The sequence below is a fragment of the Meleagris gallopavo genome, chromosome 1, assembly GCF_000146605.3.
Source record: "Meleagris gallopavo isolate NT-WF06-2002-E0010 breed Aviagen turkey brand Nicholas breeding stock chromosome 1, Turkey_5.1, whole genome shotgun sequence".
NCBI classification, from domain to species: Eukaryota; Metazoa; Chordata; class Aves; order Galliformes; family Phasianidae; genus Meleagris; species Meleagris gallopavo.
In genome coordinates this window covers 106,171,612-106,178,592 of record NC_015011.2, presented here as the reverse complement: position 1 = coordinate 106,178,592, position 6,981 = coordinate 106,171,612, and positions in this window count along the sequence as shown.

The window sequence follows — 6,981 nt, the reverse complement described above, 5'->3', positions numbered from 1 at the left end:
TTTTGTTATCCCTACACTGGGCGTGCTAATGGAGGTAATAGAGCTTACCATCAGCTCAAACGCCTGTGAGGCTGCGCTGCTGTTTGCCCCGCCGGTGTCAGCTTATTTTTGACGGACAGACCAGGCGATGTAGCCCAGAGTGTCCAGGCACAGGGAGACTGGGCTATAAGCGCTCCCCGGAGCTCTGTCACACGGCAGGGCCACCATCACCACCTTAAAAATAAGTTAGAATGGTTTTTGCGCTTTTTATTTACAGAACGTTTTAGAAATGCATTCAGCTTTTTTTTTTAGCGTGAGGTGAACCGTGCTGCCACCTACTGTAATGTGAGTGATTAGTTTTGAGAGGTGCCACCAAATCTCGGTGATAGAGTCATAAAATCGTTGGGACAGATCTTTAAAGGCCATCTGGTCCAACTCCCCTGCAATGATCAGGGACACCTACAGCTACATCAGGTTGCTCAGAACCCCATCCAGCTTGACCTTAAGTGTCCCTGGGGATGGGGCATCCACTGCCTCTCTGGGCAACCTGTGCCAGTGCCTTATTGTAAAAAACTTCTTCCTTATACCCTATCTAAATCTGCCCTTTCAGTTTGAAACCATTTCCCCTTGTCCTGTCACAACAGATCCTGCTGAAGAGTCTGTCCCCTTCTTCTTACATCCCTTTGTAGACTCAGAAAGGCTGCCCTCAGCTATCCCTGGAGCCTTCTCTTCTCTAGGCTGTCCTCAGCTCTCTCAGCCTGTCCTCGTAGGAGAGGTGTTCCATCCCTCGGAATCATTTTTGTGGCCCTCCCCTGGACACGCTCCAGCAAGTCCATGTCTCTCTTAGCAGTACTCAGTGGTGCAATGGAGAGCTGCCTCTCTTCCAGTAGTTACAAGGTCTGCAAGTATGAGGGAAATAATGTGAACTTGAGGTTCAGTGAACTAAAACAATTTAACACTTCTGGAACATCTGAGGGCGAGGGACTCCTGCAGCACATGGTTCGTTTTGGCAATCCAGGAAAAACAGGAGTGTATTTGTTTTGTTGCAGAATGTGTTTTAGGTGCTTTAGGAGAGCATTAGTCAGAAGTTTGGGGGTGGGGGAGGGGGGTCTTTGGCCTTTGAAAAGGCTGTTTTTGCAGATTGTATATTTAAATAGCAGGGGGGCACAGACACAATAAAGCACTCCTCATGTAGTTCGCAGGTTTTGGAGCTAGTTGAAACAAGCCCGTATAATTGAACTGTTAATCCAGGAGATTAATTTGAGGAACCATGTCTTGGAAGTGTCTGAAGCGGCAGAGTTGGAGCTACCAGAAGTATTGGAAACATTAACTGAATTGTGCAGGGGCTTTTCTTTATTTATTTGGGACCACATTAAAACACCATTTGTACTGGTTTGGTGTTGGTAGAGCTCTTTAGTTCTCCTGCAGTGTTTGTGCAGACAGTAAGAGATCTGGAGTAATTCCCCTGGCAATTATCTCACCATAAAGTGAAGTGGCCTCAAGCAGAAAAAAATTGAGTGTACAGCCAGAAATATTTTTACTTTTAAATCCAAACCCTCTCTTGCTGTCTAGCCAAATCCCATTTATTAGGCTTTACCTGCTCCCACTTTCCCTCCCCTGACCTGAAATTCTCACATGCAGCTTCAGGTGCTCTCAGGGTGGGTAGGATCAGCCTAAGACTAAAGAATAGAGTGGAGGGGGCTGTCGCCAGGGCCTGCAGGCAGAAAGCCAAGTCTTTTCCATACCTGCATTGGCCAGAACAGAGGTCTGGTGTGGAGAAAAGGTGACAAGCTCTGAGGGAACAGCCTGGAAATCAGTATGGGTTTCTTAGAGCTGGATGTGACTGTATGGACTGTGAGGAGTGTGAGCATTGTAACGGTTCCCAGGGCAGGCTCCTGGCTAAGTGTGCTTGTCCATGAGAGTGCCTGCTGGATGCGGGGGTGGAAAGGTGTGCCTTTGTGCCTGGGAAAAATGAACAAAATCTTACGTGTACCTGGGTTTGGAAATGGAGTAGAACTTAGGAATGGAGCGAGGTGTAGGAATGTGTTGCTGTTAGCAGGTGCTGCGTCTGTTTAGGCAGGTGACAGAGGTGAGTGAATGTATTCAGGTGGTCTCTGGATGTGTAAGTCAAATCCTCATACTCACCTCACTCCCTTTTAGAGGCAGGTTGAGCCCAGCTGTGCTGGTTTGCATATAATCCTGTCACGCCAGGGCTGTGTGGCAGAGATCTGTCAACAGTCTGAGAGCCATTTTAACCTGAAAGAAGGGATTTTCTGCCTTATTTTTGGCCCAAAGCATATTCTGCTCTAACCATACTATGTTTTTTCTACTCTTATTCATACTCCTCTCTGAGGATCAGTAGTGTGAAGGTTATTAAAGCAGTAGATGGCACAGCAGAGGTCATAGCATACTCTTAAATGTCTGCCTTGAAGCAGGTGAAAGAACACATGAAAAATTCAGCGATGTCGTGTTGTTGTGGACCCAGTGTTCATTGCCAGCAGCTCGCAGGAGTAATCTGTGTTCCCAGCTGCAGAGCAGTGTGGGAAGCTGCAAGTTGTGTCTTTGCACACAGAGCGTTATCTTTAGAGAGCGTAAAGATCAGGTACATACAAGTGTGGGCACAGTCATAATTTCTGTGGTGAGAGTTGCCGCAGGAACAATTCCCTTGTCCCTTCTGAAGGCATGCAGCTCTGTCTGCCTTCAGGAATGCTAGAGGTCATGTATAGTGATTTATCCAATATTTCTGATTGTTCTGAAAATGACTGATCTGTCATTGTCTTCTGTGACAGGTGTCACTTGCCACTGAATCTGGAGCTAGGTCTCTTGCTGTGCATGCCTCTCTTCCCTGATGTTTTTTTGTGGGAAAGCATACGTACCCCTATATTTGTGGGAGCTGAGCTGTCCTGGATGCAAATCTTTTTAATTGCTATATTGTTATTTGGAAGGGGAAAGGGCATGGAGTGAAAGTGGTTAGAGAAGATAATTCTGACTCTTCAAACTTGTAGGTATGAAATACGAAACTGTAAGAGGGGCTAGTCTCATGCCACTTGACTTAGAAGCCTCACAAGGATCTTTCCTTCCTCTTTGGAGGGAGAGGTGTTTGTTTCTTGGTGGCAATGCAGTGTAATTTCTAGGCTCTAGGAGTAACTGGACAGTATTAAAACCATGCTTTGATCTGTTAAAACTGAACGACAGTGATACCTGCAGCATCCTTGTAGCGTTAGAACTTGTGAACTGAAGTGATAGGCAGACTGTGTGAGTGCTGAGTGCCAGCAGATCCTTGCACCACGTGGGAAGCAAAAGTGGAGACCTTTCATCTCATTTTGATGGAGGTGGCCTTACCTGCCTAAAGAGATGACTGTGTTAAAAGGATTAATGCAAATGCACTCCCTACTTGACTAATGATTAAGTTGTATTCTGGCTATTTCTTCTGCCACTTTCTCTTTCCTGTTTTCTGAAGGTGATGGAGCTGTGTTTGAAAATTGGACTACTTACACTGTAATGGCTATGCCGCATCACCATCTGTTTTACTTTGAAATGCACTTTGTATGGGAAGAACCTGAAGATGGCAATTGTGTGCGATTTTTATTTAAATGAGCAAATCACATCTAAGACACTTGTCTTTTAGTTGAGTAAATGAATAATTAACTGAGCCTGGTTGAAACAGAAAAGGAGGTTTTTGTATTGTTCTAAGTGGAAGCGCCCTCTCCACTGGGGAAGATGTCCCATTTCTAGCAGCTGTTCTCTGATTTTGGCAATGCTTCCTTAGCCAGGAAACCCCCTTGTCCCTGGGCTCAGTGGCTCCTGTTCTGTTCCAGCTTTGGCTGGGCTCCTGCTCTGCCTCGGAGGGCTCAGACGGGTGTTTTACATCTCTGACTCCAGCGCTCAGCTCAGCTCGCTGAAGCCTGATGAATTATGCTGGCTATGCATGTGGCTTGGGGGCAAGGAGTTGGTTGTGTTATTCAGAGGCGCTCCCTTCCAGCGAGCCAGAGAGCAAACTGGGTACTTGTCTACAAAGGCTGTTATTTCACAAGAAAGCTGCTGTAGGGAGCAGCAAGAGTCGACATGGTTAACAGAGAAGAAAGATTTATCTTTTTATCCTTCCAGTATTGTGTACTTCCCTCTTCACTCATTTTTCAGCCTGATCTTGCCTCTGAAATAGATCTGCGGCTTCTTGCTAGGTTAGAACCACTCCCAAGGAGAAATGTTCAGCATATCTGATCACTGCAGAGTGCTGCAGCTGGTCAAGGTTTCTACTAGGAGATCATAGAATCATTAAGGTTGGAAGAGATCTCTTAAGATCATCTAGTCCAATCATCTACCTACCACCAATATTGCCCTCTATACAGTGTCCCTAAATACCACATCTACTCTTTCCTTAAACACCAGCAGAGATGGTGACTTCACACATCCCTGGGCAGCCTATGCAATACTAACATTCAACCTGAACCTCCCCTGATAAAACGTAAGGCCATTACCCCTCACGCCACTGCTGTTACCTGGGCAATGAGGCCAACCCCCACCTTGCCTTGATATCCTTTCAGGTGGTTGTAGAAAGTGGTAAGGTCTCCCCTGGGCATCCTCTTCTCTAGACCGAACACCCCAGTTCCCTCAGTTGTTACCTGTAAGGCAGAGCTAATGCCAACCCAGGTGTCCCATGCTGGGCAAAGCGGAGCCTTCTCACCTCTGCCCTGGGGCCTGCCATCATGGTAAGCCTTCAATTGGAGCCCCACGGCACAGGCTGGGTGTCACATGGTGGCTCCTGCAGCCACTGTGGGGACATATTGAGAGCTTTTTGCCAGCGGTGTTCCCACACAAATCTCACTGCAGTCACCTGTCCATACTCAAGTGTCCCCAGCACTCCAAGTCCCGGACAGGAGGTGTGCAGAAGGATGTGGGAGATTCCGCGCAGGAATATTAAATCTCTGACCACCTCATGTCCTGGTCTGTTAGTGGATGGATGGTTGCTGTGCTATGCTGATACCTGTGACCCCAAACTGCTTTGTATGCTGTCTGTCGCCACCAGCATTGTAATTTCTGACTGACTTGTCGCATGGAGCTCCCCTTCGTAGGTGCTTTGTGTTTTGACTTTGGCTGCAGACAGATAATGTCGGGCATTACAGCTCTGCAGAAGGCTGTGGCAATTAAGGGTCCTGACCCAGGATGGCGTGCCTTAGCCTGACTAATGCTGTGGGGTCAGGCCAGCCACCACCTGCAATCAACCCACAGGTGCTCGTTACTTGTGCCATCCCTGTTACCTAATGAAGGCCAGCATCAGCTGTGGTGTGGCAAGTGTACTGAAGTGATTTTAGAATCACAGAATCATTAAGATTGGAAAAGACCATTAAAACCATTTAGTCCAACAATCAACACATCACCACCGTGCTCTCTAATCCATATGCCTCAGTTCCACATCACATTTTGGTGGAAAGAAGGCTTCTACTATGCCCCACCTGATTGCAGCAGGGAATTTTCTCTGCTAAATGTTGGATCTGAGGGACTTCTTGTTGACAGTGCTGGGTCTGTGCAGCCTGGGGCACAGGGCAGCTGAAGCAGCGCTGTCCATGCTCACTTCTGATCACAGCCTTATAACTCACAAAAGGCTAATTACTTTAGCCCAGGGAGTTACAGCACTGGTGAATCTGTGCATTACATGTATCATCTTTATTCTTAACTGCGTTGTGTACACATCACAAAAGTGAGGTGGGCTTTGCGCTAGGGGGACTTTTGCTGCTGAAGTGTGCAAGCTTGTATGTGGTTCAGCAACTGTGAACTGTCAAGTCAGTAAATGTGAAAATATTCCTGGGGTATATAGGCTGGAGGCATGCGGTGTGATACAGCCAGGCGATGACCACTGAACATGTATTTCAGTTTCAAGTGTTTTGTGCTTCTTTTGAGGGACGAAGCAGCTAGTCCATCTTTCACCTTATATTCTCTCCTACCTAGGGAGCGTATGGAGTTATTGGAAGAAGCTAGGAAGATGGAAATGGCAAAATTTCGCTATATCCTTCCTGTTTATGGCATCTGTAAAGAGCCGGTTGGTTTGGTGATGGAATACATGGAGACAGGATCTCTGGAAAAGCTCCTGGCTTCCGAACCTCTGCCGTGGGAGTTGCGCTTCCGAATCATCCACGAGACAGCCGTGGGCATGAACTTCCTGCACTGCATGTCTCCTCCACTGCTCCACCTGGACCTCAAGCCTGCCAACATCCTTCTTGATGCCCACTACCACGTCAAGGTACGCCTTGGGCAAGGGGTGCTCTGAGGCCCAAACCCACTTTTGTATATTCTTGCATGGCTTTTGCCAAACACAGAGGTCTGGAGGAAACCCAGAAGCACTCCTTTTGAGTAAGAAAAATACCTAATTGTTCCATCCCCCAACTTGCCTACTGATTTATGCACCATTTTGGTGTATAAATGGAGGTAGAGTTGGGGAGCCTGCGAGACCTCTCCTAAAATTTTAGTAGAGTGCTAGTGTAGTGAATTTTGTTTTTGCAAATGTTATAGATCCTGTTATATATTTCCATACAGCAGGATCATAAGGCAGATGAAAATGGAGACAGCAAAATGGTGTGAATATCTAAATCATCTATACTTGCACCACATCTCCTAGTGACAATCTTGTTTTGTCTATGTCTGGGCTGTGTACGCTCCTCTAAATACCCAAATCTTATTTACAGTGGAATTCCAGAGAACCAGAGCCTTCCTGGCAGCAACTCATTTTCTCCTTTCTTTTGTTCAGAGTATTTACAATGAAAAATTAGCTCTGTCATGAGTGCTTATGCTTACCAAGAGGTCACTCAGGGAAATCATTGTGGCTGTATCACTACAAAATTCTTTTCAGTATCCTTTTCCAGAGTAAACTGGCAAATGTGTTGGCTTTCTCTGTTGAAGGTTCTGTTTTGACAGCTGGATTGGAGAAATTGTGTCTGCTTTCTGATGATTCCTTTTGGAGGGGAGAGAGACTGAAATATATCTTTTTTTTTTTTAATTATTTTTATT